Genomic DNA, 18,082 nt, shown 5'->3' with positions numbered 1-18,082 from the left:
TGTAAAACTGGTCCTTGTAAGTAGTTAATCCACCAAACACTCGGCTTTTCGACCTTTGGTCTTGTTTCAGTTGTTTCACTTCTCTGAGAAAAAAATAAATGAGGTGTTTACCAGAGAAACACCTCTGCCAGCACAACTCATCATGTCACGGCCCTTTATCAGGGAATTAGTGTCATCCACCCATCCAGTTGTTCATTCATCAATCAAGCCATGCAGTCAGTTTTATATTTTTTATTTGCATTGTATGGAGGGTTTCTGGCTCTTTCTTCAGCATTATATTAAATCAAAACAAACAAACAACATTTTTATGCAAAACAACACAGGCCCAGTTTTAAATACAGTGACATAAGGGTACCCGTGGCTTGTCATTTGATAGGTCACAACATTGTGATTTTACATTTGCACTATTACAGTAGAAAGTCACCTACTGACACAAACCGTGTACTATGAAAATGAATCATATGTGCACTTCTAAATGGGTAAAATGCATAAATTAACCCTCAAGGTATGCTGAGTGTCTGAAATGAATTTTTTTCTCTCTCTCATTTGCTGTTTTACAGAGAGGGCACAATGAATCTCATTAATGTGAACCATTATTGCAGTTCAAAAGAATCATGCCTGTATAGAGTGACACATGGATTAGGTAACACAATTTTTTTAAGGTAACCACCTGATAAGTATAGAAGATATAAAAAAAGAAATTCTAGTTGAATTAAAACGTGTTATTTGGATCATATGAGCCTACAGTGCATCTAAGCCAAGGATAAGTATTCCACAACACCAATGTCATTTAATTCCTGCGAATAGTTTTTATAGTTAACATGTTTTTGTTTACAGGGTCTTTGATGTCTTGATTTGGGTTATTTAAAAAAAAATATATTTTTGAGAGGTTAAAATATCCATCTCCCTTTAAAATGACCCCGACGAGCAGACCGGCAGCAAAAAATATGCAACAAAATAAACTATATCTGCAGACAAATGTGAGACAGCCATGGTTTGGCCTGTCAAGGCGTGAAAGTTACACGCACGAAAATGTCATGTGATGCGGGATCATGTGACCAAGATTCTGCAACAGAGATTTAGAGACATTTTTTCGCAGTATTAGGAGGCAGGAGGGGTCAGGTTCGAGAATTCAAGAAGTGACAATGTTCTTCTTAAGTTGTTTTTTCATTTCCTAACCCCACCCATGTGTTATAGCAAAAGTTGTAATTTTCATGTAAATCACATGGCTCAAAGCATGCAGTAGGTTTAAGTTTCGTCCACAACAGGAAAACGTGTAACTTTCATGCTTTGACAGCCCAAACGTGGCTATCTCACGTTTTGCTTTAGTGGCAGGTGTGTGTATTTCACGCTTCGCTGTAATTTCGGGTTGCAACATGCCAACGCATGTTAAAAGATTGGTTGGGTTTAGGCAGAAAAAAAACTCAGGTTTAGGCAAACATGTTTTGGGTTAACATACATGTTTTGTTAAGATTAGAGGGTTTTCATTGCCATAGTGTTACAATGCTAAATACATTTATACGGAATGGTTTAGAATTGGTCTGAAATGGGAATCAAACAACGCTTTCTGCCATAAGCATGACTGTGTGTTTATCGTATCTATATTTAATGCTGATTTGACAAAGCTACTCATCATAACAGTTCCTCAAATGTGCTCGTTTCCTGATCTTGTCAGCGCAGACAGAAGGTCTCCCAGCAGGATCCGTTTCCAGCAGCTCACCTGTCTCCTGACTGGGGTAGATGCACCTTGATCAGCAGGCTCGGCAGATGGGAATTCCCAAGGTGCATTTGAAAGGACACGGAGCAGGTGAGTCACTTTTATTAATTTACATTTACTTCATGAGGGGTTTAATCATGTGAAAAAAAAAAAACCCACTTCATTACATCCCCTTCGTTATATTTTGCAGAAGCCAGCCAACACTGTTAGACAGTGAGAGTGAACACCCGTTGCCACAGGTCATACAGAGTGTACGCTGTGATCTCAGAGAAAGTGGCAGCGTAGACGCAGTGGAATATGTAGGAGGGGAGAACACATGCGGGAGGTTATGTTAGCTTGGCAGCACACGGCCTTTAAAAAGCAAGATTAGCATGTACATAGTATGTAATTTGCTGTCTCCTGCTAAATTGGTGAACATTATCACATGTTTATGTCTGCTCTTACATGTGCATTTCAGCATATTTCTGGTTTACCTTTGTAACAGTATTTAGGAGTATTTGGGAGATGGATTTGTGATCTCACGCGATGATCTGTTGTATTTTGGAACTCTTTTCCCCCCAGACCTGCCCCACAGGAATCCCGACCAACCAGCAGGAGTGACTAGGACATGATTGCTGCCAAATGTGTTTGATCAGGATAGAGAATGATTCAGGGACAACTGCAACAGGGGGTGAGTGTTTCTCTCTGAATCACCTCGGTTATCTTCCGTCATATGTCTAAAGTATTAAAAAAAAAGTACAGTTAACCTCCAAAAAATACAGTAATTTAAAGTATTTACAGCTACTCAGAATAGATTAAACCGAATCTGGATTCAGAAAGCAGAAGGCATAACAAATCCTATATTTGACAACTTTTTAACATTCACCAGATATTAACAAAATACATGACAACGTGATGTTGGATTTTTTTTTTTGCATTTACTGTTGGTGATCCTAGTAAAGGAAAAACCTAAAAAGTCACAGCCTACAAAGCAAAAATTGCTCTTATTACACAGATGTAGGAGGGACCGTATCATGTCTAATGCTGCATTCAAATGGGCTCGTATTTATGGTGTTCATGGGGTACATGTGAATGGCCCCCTTTTGTGATATTCGTGACGTCAGAACCCGAATTTTTCTGTTCGCCTGAAGTTCACCAGTTGTGACGTGTTTGCTGACGTTTACGGAAATGACTTAAGCCATAGAAGTTTTTTCATTGGATGTTAAGCTAATATATGGTAAGTCTTTGTAGTCCTGTAGAGTTTGTCTTCATAACTTTGATAATAGCCTGAGGGAAATGTTGATCTTCCCGACGACCATATCTTTTTCTTCTGTGCCTTTGCATTTCCCGCATTACGTTGTCCCCCCCGTTACCTTGCTAAATTGTTTGCCTTTGTAGCTTTTGTATTACATACTTAACATTGCACTGCATCTGATGGTGTACGAGCATAATGTTTAAACATCCTGGGAACATCACAAATATTATATTGAATTAGTTTAATAAGTATCATCAGTGAAGTAACTTCTGGATGATAAACATCTCATTCAGCCGTCTTGATTATGGTTTGATTTGCTTTCGACTCTCATACTGAATTTTTTGCATATAGGACGCTTTAATCACATAGTCACACATATTCAGCATCTCAGCACTATGATAATTAGTTGTCATAACTTGTAAAGTGAGTCTTACTTGTATCGGAGCTTTCTTTGAACAGGATTATTTTTCTGCATGAGCATATTAATAGAATCTCCTTACTTCTCTCCATATGTTTTAACGCAGAGACAGAATCATGTGACAAAACTGGTCAAAGGTCTGGTAGCTTGTTTCTCACCGTGTCCACCTCCAGCCTCTCACCTTCTTTCCATGTTGGTCTTCGATCCCAGCAGAATGTTAGAGGAAGTCACAGGTGATTCCATGGTGTCATATAACATGGGCTGTGAGCCATATGTGTGTCGTAGTCGGTGAAGATCTAATTTTACTGTACGAGCTCCCAAAGCCATAACTCAATGAATACTTAGCCAGGGAACTTGATATAATGCTGTTCTCTGACAAAACACAGACATAAATGATATTGGAAGTAAAGAAGTCAGCTGATATCTAATATTTTTTTCTGAGTAAAAACAAATGTTTATATTCCGTATCTCAGTGAGTAGCATTGATTGAAAATGACAATATTTACATCACCATCCAATGACGGAGTTTGAAAGCACCATCTCACACATAGACACAACTTTCTGGTCAAAAACGTCATCTACATTGAGTTCAGTGTTGTAGACTTTAATTAAACATGCTGATCAGGTAACCCAGGATAAATAAATACTTTCCTTCTACTTGTCATCTCGGTCAATAGCCGTAACAATTGCCATCTATCCCCAAAATGACTCTGAAAGACATGAAATTAACCAAAAACACATTGCTCATTGCTCCATCTCCACATTAAAAGCACTTGCAGCATTCGCAGTAATTTTCTGTGATGACCTTTTGTGCGTGATGTGATTGCTGTCTGGATTAGTTGTGCTGTCGCTAGTTGTTTGTCCCTTCATCATCATCATCTGTTTCCTCGAACAGATCAGTGCAGATTGGAACCAGCCTTAATCTGAGAGATCCACACTGCTAAGGCAGCTGCTGGCTAGCCAAGAGGTTGGCACCACGCGCCACCATGTAATGACCACAACAGCTGGTGTGGCACCGACTCACATCAGAGCGGTTGGAGACACAAGTCGTGTCGAAGCCATCGCATAGTGATGAGCATTACTCTGGGTGGCATTTCAGTTGGACCGGGTTTACTGTGTAAAGCATGTGCCATTGCTTTGGATATAAATCTGAATTCTATAATATAAGCAATATTACACGGGAGGCTGTAATGTATGCAATGTTTACTACCCCAGGAAGTAGGCCGACCCTTAGTAACGACCGAGCAACGGAGAGGGTTTCTAGTCTCAAACTGAATAAATACAGCACATGGAAACACAAAAGTGCTTCGCCAGCTCAATCTTTTTGTAACAAAGATACACGCTGAAAAATGATATCGATGGATTCATGTATTTTTTAAAGATTTTTGCAGCGTGCCGTGTGTTAAAACCAAACCGGTCAAGCTATCCGCTGCTAGGATTTAAAGTGCGCGACTATCAGCGGTGTTACGGTACCGGTGCTCGGAGCGACAAAGAAAGGATCAAAAGAGACCCGATTTCGCCAAATGGGTCACATTTAATAGGCCTATAACAAGTAAAAACAACATTATATTGCATATTATATCAAATTCAATTCCAATTATATATTTCTCACCGAGAAGGCGGAGTGATATTTCTAGTGATGAGCAGAGTGTGCTGTCATGCTTATTTGAGCACATCTCAAACATGCAGTTGACCAATCAGATCTCTGGGTCGGAACTACTTGTTGTATAATTAATCATAAAACAAAAAGTACCGTCACAAGGACACTATTCAGCACTCCTCCACTCTCAACTTTCACTTCCAGATTCCCTTATTCTCCTTTCCCCGTGCTTTCATCCAGATCCTCTTGCCTCCTCGTTTTGTTCAGCACAGATTCTTGGAGTGTGCTGCAGCAGATGCTCACAAGGCTAAAATCTGGATGGATTACAGAACCTAACAGATGCTTCTACTGTTTCCATTTGCCCACCCCGAATCATGCAGAATGCAAGCATGCGTGTGTGCAAATACTGTACAGTATTTATTTCATAAAGGAGCAAACACTCAACGGCTGAAAACAGTGAAAATTACCGTAATTAGAAAGCCAATTGTGAGAAAATATGGTTCAATACTTGCAATTGGTATTACATAGATTATTGTGAAAACCTCTTTTAGGATTAAATTCAGAAAGACGCACAGTCATTAGAATTCTCCATTGACTCAACATCTTTTTAAAGAAACAATCCCTCCTTTTCTTTTTTTTAAACTGAAGCTTAATGCCTCCTGCATTGGAAGCTACTGAATGTGGTGAAAACACAATTACAGTACAAAGCTCAGTTCTGATTGTAATGCATACGCCCGGCTCGCTGGGTGCACAGCCCAACCAGATGATTTGTGAGGATCCTCTGTAACTCTCTGCCCCTTTTTCACCCTCTCACTTCTTTTCTTTTGTCTTTCTCTGAAAAAAAAACAACAACTTCACACCAAACCCTTTTTAGCTCTGCTAAACTTTCCAAATTACAAAGGGAGGGATACAAGTTTTCAATATAGATGTTCAGTGTAATACTCGCAAACTAATCAGAAACACAGAGTAGCTCATGCACATACATACCCAATTGAATGATAGGACATGGAAAATGGCATAGAAAAGAAAACTTCTTACTATACAATGTTTATGTGCCCTCTACTTCTCACTGGCAGAATCACTTGGACAACAGTTAGTTGTCCTTTCAAGGATACGCACAAATCAGACCGAGAATGTCTGAGTTATTTAATCCATGATAATAATAAAAAAAAAAAATCATGATTGCAGAACCTAAATTCATTGCTGCAAACACACTGTGCTTGATTGTAGGAGCTGTGGTTTGGAAGAATGTTGTCTAGGGTGGGACAGGGTTATCTATTGTTGTTGAATATTAATTGTGTGACCAAAGAAAACAACAACTTATTTCATGATGCAAAGTAATGAAAGTAGGAAATGAGAGATAACCTTCACAATGTATTCTCCCACTCTCAGTAACAATTAACCTTGGAGACACAGATAAAAGTATCACGAGCGTTTGCCTAAAAAAAATTTGGTCTACAATAAACCATTTTTTTGGGGGAAGTAATTTGCAACAGATGGCTGAATGCAATTTTAGACTGAGGGAATGAAAGTGGCAAAAAGCACAATTCAAAAATAGACACAAGGAAATAAAAAAATGTTGCTTGATACTGAGATACAGTAGACATGCTTAGATTTGAATTTATTCCTCTGTCAACAATATCACACAAGGATGAAATTATGGGAGCAGAAAGTGGTCTGACTTTGAAATAATGTAAAAACAAAAGTCTCAGGCAAAGTGAGGATTGTAAGATATGACAACTTCATTTCCGACATTACAAACAAGTTTTTAGTGACCTAAATGTGACGAGATTTCTAGTTACATAACAACAGCTAATGTAGACCAAGGTCAGTTAATGATCCATCCGTTTTTTTGGCCAAAGTTCTTTTGTAAGCCCAAACCTAAAATTATTCTTACTGTATGTAAAGCAAGATACAATTTTGTGATTGCGGTTCATTCTGTTGCTACACCGACTAATTATGTTTAACAAATGTCGGCAAATATAATAAGTTTTAATGTCTTGACATAACAAAAGTTGTATTTAAATTGAGCAAACTTTCATGAAGCTCTTGTTATGGAATAATGCACTTTATACTTTCGATAAAGGTTTTACCTTGAAGCAGTTTTAAGTTTGGCTAAACCCTTGTAGAATATCCTGTAGAAGAGAAGAAGAAAAAGGATTCACTTTAATAGTTCAAGTTAGATCTGCTCTTTTACTATGTTAACAAGAAAGCATCCCCTTTTTAATTCCTTATGTATTTTCATGAAGATCCAAACAAGATGTTTCAAAAGTCAGTCAAATACACAGCTATATAAAAGCTTGTCAAGTCACTTAATTTTTAATATATTTAAATATTAGCATTAAAAACTGCTGAAAACAGAAATACAGATCCTATATCCTGAACACAGCCATGAGAAAATTCAGATTGTGGACTGAGGCTGCACTTTGTGCAACATGTTGTGCATTTTACCGTAGTTGCAGCATGTAGCTACACGCCTGTACATTTCAGATTTACTGTGAAATGTAAACTGCATATTTTTGGGGGGGGGGGGGGGGGGGGGGAATCTAAATTTTGAGAAATCTTTTTGTTGAAACAAAACCTATAATTAACATGTGTCTTTTAGTTGTTATAAATTCATGGTATTTCTTATAAAATATTCAATGTGGATATTTCTTATTCTTCATTCATTGTATTGATCTGTGCTACATGAAGTCTGAAAAAATAATATCCATCTGCCCGTCTATTTATGTTTACCGTCTCGTATTGGATGAGACATAGCAGATGTAATGGCTGCGAGAAATCAAAAGATATAGACGATGCATCCTGATTATAGGGAGGGAAGAAAACGAAGGAAAATAGACGGTGTGAAAAAAGTGAGGTTCTCGGAGGAGACCAGTAACACCTGTTAAGTTTATATGAACAGCTGTCCCAGTGGAAACCTCTGGGAGAGCAGAAGCCTTTGGGACTTTTGGGACTGTGTGCTGTTCTTGTAAACATCTATAATGCAGCGAAGATGCATCTCAAAAGCTCAGAAAACAGCTAGTAAAACATACGAGTGGGATAAAGCTGATGTTTTTTAGTTGTTTCCTGCATTGTAATTTATTTGGCCTTTATTTCCCTCCTCTTCATGACTTGATGTTTTGAATCACAGCATGGCCGTTGTGAAGCCGGTTCTCCACGACACTCAGAAGCTCTTTTATCACTGATGCAGTTTTATGCCCACTCTTTCTCCGAAGGATGAGTCATTGAATGGTGAATCGCAGAGAGGGACAATTCAAATCTACTGCCGATTCACTCAAAGAATTATTTCATTGCAAATATTTCATAAATTATTAGCTCCAAGCTGCTCCACTGGATGAACTCACTGTACTTGCTGGAAGGTAGAATGAAAACAAGCTGCTTATTTTAACCATGGTTTAGTAATTAAGACCTTGTTCCTGCCAGTTTTTTTTTTTAAACTTGGACCCACAGCTTCACAGGTTAATTCGATCTTGATGTTTTAACCCTTTACTTCCTGAAATCAAAATGCACCGCCCACCACCTGCTTAGCATCTCACCCCAAAAACCCCGTAGGCACATATAATTAATATTCTTGTAAATAATCAGCCGCCTCACTGATTCCCCCCCTCCCACATACACACATACACACACACCCACACACACACACACACACACACACACACACACGTTTATTTTACACCTTTGAGAAAGTACTTACACTTAATGCAAGCATAATTTATTGAATTGAATTTAACAAAGACCGTGGTTTAAGTCCAAAGCTCTGCCATACGTTTATTTCCTCTGGTAAAAAAAAAAAAATGTGGCTTTGAAGACTTTTTTTTACAAACCTCGACTTCTACCCCATGAACTCTTCCCAAATACGATACCTACAAATTGCACATGGCGCTATAATCCTTATCGATCATTTCCATTCTTTGCAAACTGCCAAGAATTTCCTGTTGTTTTACTTTCTTCTTCTTCCAAGATGTTTGTTTCCTTTGTATTTTCTTTGGTTATTGTGGCATTTTAGTTTTTTGCTTACAGGTGTGAGTTATTTGAGTTAGTTTTGGAGCTTGTACATGTGTATCTAAGTATGTAAGTAAATATATAGATATACATATATACGTGTATATACATATAAAACCTATATTTAAGTGCACGTATAGAGGTATGACAAAATGGCAATCCAAAGCAAATGGGCAGAGTACGTATGCTACAAAACCTGTTCTTCATTCCCTTGTGGAGGTTCAATCAGGTGTGCCTCAAAGTGAATAGGCTTGGAGGACAAATGGTAATTCACTGTGAGCCGTCATGCTGACAAGCTTGTCATCTTCGTCCCCTATAATTGTCTCTCCGTGTCTCAGCAGGTCAGAAGAAATATAACTGAAATGTGAAGTGTAGCCTTTACGCCTCCCCGTCATGTCCAAGGAAGGATCTAAAAAGGAGATTTTTTTTTTATCATGTCCTTCCATCCTCTTTAGTCTCCGACTATTAGCGGCGAAGTGAACATGCATGCTTCTTTTTTTTTTTTTTACCACACAGACATTCATCGTCAAGACTTATGTGTTCATGAGGATCCCTGTTAGGTGTTCCATTTCACTCCTGCTAAAATTCCTCCCTGCCCACATGTTGTTTTATTGTTAAACTTGAATTAATGGCTTTCCTGGCCGTTCCAGAGCAGCAAAAAGCAGGTTGTAAACACAGCTTTAAGCTGACATAGTGATTTTAGTAAACACTTGTTTTTCATTTTGACATGTTTTTTTAGTGGCTACGTCCAGTATTTTATTTAATATCCAATGTTAGACCATTATTTATTCTCCTTTTAGCTCTGTATTACTGTTCATCATCTCCTGAGGGGAAAATCGGTCACTTTACAGTTTCTTAAATGCTACACCTGTCACAGGTACAGAAAGTCGAGCCTGAAGCAGGAAGCGGAGGTTAAAAAAAAAATGACACGCCTCACCTGTTCGGGGAAACAAAAGTCATGCACGAGGAGAATAAAAAGATAGAAGGCAATCATTCACAAGGAAGATAAAAGACGGGACAGTCTGGCGACTGAAAAGAGGAGCGACGGGGGTGTGTAGAGGCACATAGGGGCTAATTGGACAACGCGACACAGCTGGTCACGAAAACTGGCGGGAAAAGGCTCAGAGGTGGGAAGGAAATATGCTAAAACATATGTGATTAAAAGACAAAACAGCAAACACAACAAACTGAAAATGCAGAACTGTGACGAGGCCATGTGCAGCAGCTTGTGGCCAGCTTTGTCTGCTGTTTGGTGCTGGACGAGTAGCGAACAGTCAGTTATTTTCTAATGAAAAAAGCTGCCTGCTGCCACAGGAAGTAATGGTAATGATAATAATGTGACTAACCAAAACAGTTCATTTGTGGACCGTATAATAAAAAAGAGCCAAAATGTTGTTTAAACGCCGTGTGGGCTTGTCTCCGTGAGTGACCCTGCAGACATTGTGTCATTTAGGCCACTGATATTGTAAAATATTTATTGTAGCAGCTTCAAGAATCAAATCGATGGTGATAACAATCTGGTGTTCGGTCAGGCGATCCTTGAATAGCTTTCCTCTCTTCAGTTGGAAACCTGATGAAAAATTCATGCAAAAGCATATCTTCTGTAATAGTGTACGTGTGATCGGGACAGGGGGAATTTATCTCAAAGCTGAGCAGAGCCAACTGTGAGTCCCTGTTGGTGAGCAGCAATGTGGACCATGCTGAAAAACCTCAGTTCGTAAACTGTCAGCAAACATCTTTTCCTAGTCTTTGCCTCATTGTGAAGGGAGTAAAGGAAATATAGTTCAGCAATTAATCTACATAACTTCTTTATGTTGTTGACTTTAATTTTTGTGGGGTTTTTTTGTGTTTTTTTTACTGTCTCCTTGTTGGGTGGAGTCCCTCAAACCCTGCTGTCATGTATAAAGATATTCATTCGAAAATATTTTTTTCTTGCTGACTAGCATAATGACTAGCTAGTAGCTGACAAAAATGTGTTGTATTTACAGGCCTCTGAGAATGTGGCATTTTCTTTCTAAAAAAAACCCCACATTTATTTATTAGTTCTATTTACACAAAGAAAAGTCACTTCGGTTGTGCTCCAAATGACATACTTCCCGCTAGTGCTCTTACATGTTAGGACTCTTCCTTGTGTGGTACTGGAAATAAGCATTGCATGTGGATGCATCACCCGCCAACATATCTGCCGGCTTTCATTATTTTACCCAGAAATAAACCTGTTTTCGTGCCCTCTGTTTAACACACTCGATAAACACATTTTACGGTTTCAATCTAACAGCTGTATAGTAAATAAACACTTTTGTGCTCTGGTCCGCAACAGCTAGAGCTTCCTCAGTCGCCTTAATTTGAAAATTATTTACGTCGGTGGTCCTTTCCTTTCTGCTACGTAGCCAAGATGGCGACCGTTGAGTTTGGAAAGTCTCCAGCGTTTCAAATGTCTTTTTTGGACCGTTTTGAGCACGTTATCATTGTATCTGTAGTGCACTGCACGTTTCTGTCAGTGTGTACTAACCTATGCACTTAAAATAGTGAGTGTTAGTACATAAGTACGTCACTTGGAGCACGGCATAACTTTCAAGGTGATAAGACAATGTAAAGTATATTTCTAAGCTGTTAAGGAGGACTTTGTACCCCAAACAGAACATCAGTAATAATAAATGACCAGTGCAATTGGACTGATTGGAGTTCTTTAAGATACATGTATAAAGTAAGTGAAACCTGCTGAATATGTGAACTTACTATTATAGCGCACTGTGTTTTGAAGGCTCCGCCAGCTCAGATCATGATCATATATCAATATGAATACAACTCCCACATGATTTATAATGGAGTGAGAGCTTAATTTCTCCAGTGAGCGACTGAAAGTGAAGTGAAGAGGACAGAATATAGAAAACATTTTACAGGCGATGAAGATGATTTATGCACTAATTAAAAGGAAAACGCTGTGCTGAGGAGTTTTTGGAAGGAAACAGAGAAGTGGTCTCACTCAGTACAGTATGTTCTGTTGAATTAGATGACTTAACTTTGCACCAATCTAGGAAAAGACTTTGAAAGACTTGCTGGTATAACTGGCGGATGTTGTGCATTTGTGATATGTAGATGATGAACTGTTGCTGGTTGATGTTATATTATGGCGAATTTTAAAACATTTTTTTTTTTTACTTATGCGGAAAAATAAAACATCCGTCCATTTTCTAAATCACACACTCGGTTCAGGTGGGAAAAAAAATGTTCTCTTAAAGATATCACAGCTGACTCAGAGAGGAAAAACGCTGGTGTTAAAACACTGGTTCGTTTCTTCTTACCCGTTCTGGAAGAGCAGCATTTCTGATTTAAGCAGTGTTCGAAAGTTATAAATATATTACTCACCTTTAATTTGATACTTGAATCTTGTTCGGTAGCAACACTTTCTCCCTCCACCTCTGTAAGCCCCATGTGGCGCAAAATCCTTTCATTATTTTATGTCTTTAAAAATATGCAAAAATCAAAGAGTCTTTACCCTTTAACTGTAAAACCTATAAGACTTGATCACAGGAAAAAAAAAACTCTCCAACTTTACAGGTTTGACCACAACTGTTGTTGTTGTTGTTGCCAGCATTTTTTGTCTCTTGTAACCGTTGCTAACGACTACCTTAGACGACTCAAATGGGACTCAGAAAGCGATCTAATGAAAAGGTCAACTGATAACGCCGACCACTTCCCCCCACTGTCCGACCAGCGGGCGGTCGCAACCCCTCGCTCTTTCGCTCACCTCGTCCTTTCTTCCTTTCTCTTCTGCTCTCCGAGTCCCTCCCTCTGCTCCACTCTGCTGGGCTGCGGCTCGCTCAGATGTTACCCCCCCCATGTACTCCACCATAGAGCCGTGTCCATATGATAGCTTGTGATCTCATGATGAAATGAATCCTAAATGTCTTCGCTCGGCGGATGCCTGGGATGACTCTCTCTAACTTGTCTCTCAGTCTGTCTCTCTCATGGGTTTGGGATGTCTCTGCATTGGTGGGATGATAATGGCCCACATCTGTTCATCATCAGGGGATAATCATCGCCTCTGAAATCTACGATGAGACAGATGCCCTACCTGGGAAGCGTTGACAAGGCTTTTCTAATTTCAGCTCCGTATTGTCACTGTCAAGAGTTCAATATATTCCGTGTTGCTGTTTTTACAGGCCGGCAAATGTTGCATTATGTAAGGAGATTTTTTTTTTCTCTCCTTTCATGAAAAAAGGTGAAATATGAGCCATGAATAAATACAATTATTTCAAGCAGGAAAACGTAGAGAAGAAAATATAATGGAAAGATTCTCTTAACCATCAGGATGGATCGGCTCCAGAGGACGAATGACACCGATGGGGGGGAGGGAAAATGTTATTTAACTTAATCCTAATCCTACAGATCAGATTAACATCACCATCACTGTAAAATAAACCCCTACAGAAAAACTACATGAATTTCACGTTGAAAAATTCATGTGATAACATACATATGTGATTGTGCACGATGTGAAACACGTATGTCGGCCATGGAAAACGTGGTTTTGCAACACTTTCATGGTGTACTGAAGGGGTCTTCAGAGTTATAAAGTGGACATTTTTTTTAAAACATGAATGATAAGATACAAAATGCATTTTAGAATTTAGTGGTCACTGGCATCATCGTCCCACTGCTGCAGTGGAGGACGACTCACATCTTGTATTGTAAAGCTGCCAAGCAAGCAAGCATCTAATAAAATGAAATTTGAGCTATATCACTATACTCCTCCAATCACTGAACACACACTTTGCCCTACACACTCAGTTCCAGTAACTCCACATGGGCGGATCAGAAGAGGTCAGACCAAGGTTACCAACATTTATCTTAAATATTGATCAAAATGTGCTGCTGGGAAATGAGAGGTCAGAGGTGGCCGACTAAATCCAAGACAAATACTAATGGTGACAAAATGTAGCGAGCGTATCCCACCGGCCGCTCCAACGAGACCCCCTTCTGAGGGAGCAGTTAGCCGGTGTAAATTACGCTGACATTTCTGAAGTGACATGGGCTCTAAGACCAATTAAGTTCACGGCCTCAGGACATCTGTGAAAATACCACTGCTGCACCGCTCAGGAGCATGTTTCAGATCAGAGAAAAACAACATACAACACAGGCACATACACATGACCACACACGCAAAGCTGAAAAAAAAATCTCTAACCCTCCCTAAGATACATTATGCATGATTTGTAATGAGCTGGGGTGATTCAGACCTCTCCGGTGTAGCCTGTTTTTCACCTGAGTGGCCGTTGCTTTTTTTTTTTTTCCTGCGAAGGTCCATGCATTATTTTTGAAAAGAAAAACATATTATTAATTCAGCCGCGGCAATGCTTCACAGCTTGCGATATTGATCACAGGATATAAGGTTCAATTGCTTGTTCAAGCACATTTCAGTAGGGTGAAATGCTTACCGTCAGGGGGACTCCAGCAGATTTCTTCATCTGAAAGTGTTGTATTGCATTACAGTGTTTGTTGTTAGAGTAGAAGAAAGGAGATAACAAACACATGGCTTATGAAAAAAAAAAAAAAAAGCACAATCAAAGCATTGTACCAGGCTGAAACATCTTTGTCTCCTTCCTGTGAATATACTTGTTGGAGGAATTAGGAAAAGTGCTGTAATTATAAAAAGCTACCTCACGCCGACTGATGCACGTACAAAAAACTGCCATCACCTGTTTGGGTAAATAACCTGAAAATAAAATAACAATAGATATTGCCAGAGTCTGCATATTACTCCATGCCAGAGACTGACATTGTTGTCCCAAATGTATTTAAAATCCCATAAATGATGCACACTGTTGGTATTGGTGACATATTCCTTCATTACAGTGAACAGAGGCTACAGTTTCAAGGACATATGGTTTATTTTTATGCTGTAAATGCTCACCAAATATATATTACTTCACAGCTGAATAAGTCCCCCCAAAAAAATCAACTATTTACATTTGATTGAGTTACCTAAGATTTTTTAGAAACTACAGTCCCCAGCCATCACAGGAAATTACTGAATCTTTTTAAAGTAAATGAAACTGCATATTTATCAAGTTTTTAAAGATTTATGTCTTAACTAGTGACAGGTTGGCTGTTGAGAGACAGATCAGAGGTTTTTTTTTTACACTAGAAATACAGAGAATAAAACCAAACTGATCCTTTGACATTAGTAATAGTAAATCGTGGCGGCATACTGGATATGTGTTCACCGATGTTCATGTATTTGAGACATTAAGGGCAAAATTGAAAATGCAAAATGTGGCAAAATTGTCAAAATAGAAGGAAGAGATCATTAAAATTTGACCACTTCAGTCATGGCCAAACAAATCAGTTCTTCTCATTCCTTTTTGTACGTAAACCACGCAGTGTCACACTCCGTGGCCTTCCACGGCCAGATTACTAAACCAGATGGGCAGGTGAAAAGGCTTTTAAAATGTTTTCCCTTTATGTGTAGTTTAACTGGAATTAATTTGTAGTGCCTTTTATATTTTATAGCTGAGATTGGCTAGTGTGTTGTGACGCGCGCCAACTGCCTGACTTACATCCACGTCAATAGAGTCTGCATAATATTTTGTATAATTATCTGAATCAAAAGGTTGCATTCAAATTTTTTTGTCTTAAATATGTATGTTAGTGGGATTGAATACGTAGAACATCGAGCAAACCTGTCTGTGGGATTTTGGATTGGTCCGTTTATGTGTGCTCCATCCATTGAAACTAAGAAAATAGCCCGCGCCGCACTTTGACCTGGTCTGAGCTGGCAGAGGTGCAAGGCGCTACTTTGACACGAAAATTGCACTGCAGGCCTTATTTCCAATAACACGCCACCTGTTACTCAGTTCCACAAGTCTTTGCGCAACCGTGTTCACGTTCATCTACAAAAATCTTAAATTGTCATGAGCACAGAAAACAGCCCCTCGGCCCGCACCAGCATGCCACTGTGCCCTGATTTGTGCTTCGCCGCGTACAAAAATATGGCCCTGACAAAGATATTCAGGGAGACCACAATGAGACTTGATTTCTTACCGACTGGCATCAATTCTTTCCTATTTAACTGCTCATACTAACAATACAAGGGATGGATACACTGATTAGATGTGACGACGGAGGAATAGATATGAAATGGCATCAGTCTTTCTCGTGCTATTGTGATGTGTGTAGTATCCGATGGATTTCCAATTTGCACATAAGCCGACTTTTATCAAATGCTTGGCAAAGATGAGTCCAACTGCTTTCATTTCACGTTTTGTTTTTTTTACTTTTAACGTGTTTCAAATGCCAGAGTAGTTTTAATTCGATTCAGCAGGATGCAGCCTTTCAGCAATGAGCCTTTTAGGTTGGCATGTTGTTTCATTAAAATTCATGCGCATAAAAATTGCCCTTGACTTTCTCTGCCTCCGTTTTATTCTTTTACAGTCCCATCAGATCGGCTGCAGCATCCAATTACTGAACAGCTTTCAACCCATCATGAGCCAGCTGAAACCTTTTTAACTCATAAATCAAGCTTGCAGGTACGACACCGGCCACAGATACCGATATAACCGCGTAGAGCTCGTACAAAGAACGTACAACAACAAATAAACTGCATACACTGATCACATAATACTTTAAGAAGTGTGTTGTTCCAAGCATGCAGACTCTTCCTCTTCGACTTAAAGTCTGACAAGGACAGGGAAGGAGATCATATAAATCCGGACGGTAAGACACTTAGAAACCAGACATTCAGCGAGTCACAGCTGAACACACTGATAGGTATTATCATGACAGGCCACACGAGAGTGTTGAAGGTGGCTTACTGTAGATAGGTCAACTCTCGTAGCTGTCTCAAGGACCACTGTGATCCATTGAGTCCCACTGTGTTAATAACGCTGACCTTTTTTAATGTGAGACCCACCCCGCCCTCAAGTGAAATAACCTCTTTTGACAACGTATGAGGCTCAGATGCTATTTGGGGTCATGGACTCATCAGCAACAAGCAGGAATATTCCAGCTGAACTCCTACTTGAGCAACAGTAGGTTTAATAATATCATAAGAATGAAATCAAAATCATGACTTGAAGCTCCGTCAAATTAGAGACACATACTTTGGAAAAAGTAAGTAGAAGACGTCCTACTTATCCTTGAGACTTTGCAGATGTTCTTTTACATTTTAAATGCGGCACAACAGAATTTTATTTTGGCTTGCCAGGCTTAATGAGGTGCCCCCTGGTAAGAAAACCCAAAAGAGAAGTAGCGTGTGTCATCTGTCAGTCACCACACAGCACATTGCACAAACTGAAAATGAAAATGAAACACTTTTTCATAAGATCTCGAAACAAGAAAACTAGGCATCTGGCCGAGCCTTAAGCCCATTTTTTAAGAAAGGAGGTGAGACACGAAAAACAACTTGTGAATTCATATTATCAGGATATTTGATTCTTCTCTGCAGCCACAACTTTGACATTTTTACCATTCATTGTCTGAGATGCAAAACAGTAGCAAGTACATGCAACAATGGGGAAATACAAATTCTCCCCACGAGTGATGTTCCTCATCCTGATGAATTAGACATGGAAAGAAGTGAAATTTACTACAAAAAAAAGTAGGTTTTTTTTTTCTGGGCAAGAGTTCACTAATTTCAACTCTGAGGTGAATATTTGGGATCAGACAGCAGAAAATCATGCTGGCATGTAGAGCAAATATTCCTCAATTATAGTCTTCTGAGTCTATTTCTCCATTCTCTTCAGTCATATAATGTATTCTGATAGTGGTTCCAAAGGGAATATTGAAATAAAGGATATATTTTTGGGACATTTTTGTCCAAATTTCAGAGGAAACTCTAATCTGTAAATTTATTGTAATTATAACTGCACAATTTACACATCTAGAAAAATATTATTAATATAAGCATCTTATTTTTGTAAATTTTACCTAAGAAATATTGGCTATAATGGAAATGTCACGATGTAGTGGAAATGAGACATAACAGCAATCAATGTTCATTTGTATTATCACTCATACAGAGTACAATCTTCTTTGAAATGGGACGCGCTTCAGCTTTGACAAACCCCCAATCAGTGAGTCACAGCCGTTATTTTACTTTTG

The sequence above is a fragment of the Embiotoca jacksoni genome, unplaced genomic scaffold, assembly GCF_022577435.1.
Source record: "Embiotoca jacksoni isolate LCO1_2020_lvr unplaced genomic scaffold, fEmbJac1.0.p SCAF_10, whole genome shotgun sequence".
In the NCBI taxonomy this organism is placed as follows: domain Eukaryota; kingdom Metazoa; phylum Chordata; class Actinopteri; family Embiotocidae; genus Embiotoca; species Embiotoca jacksoni.
This window is presented reverse-complemented; position numbering follows the sequence as displayed.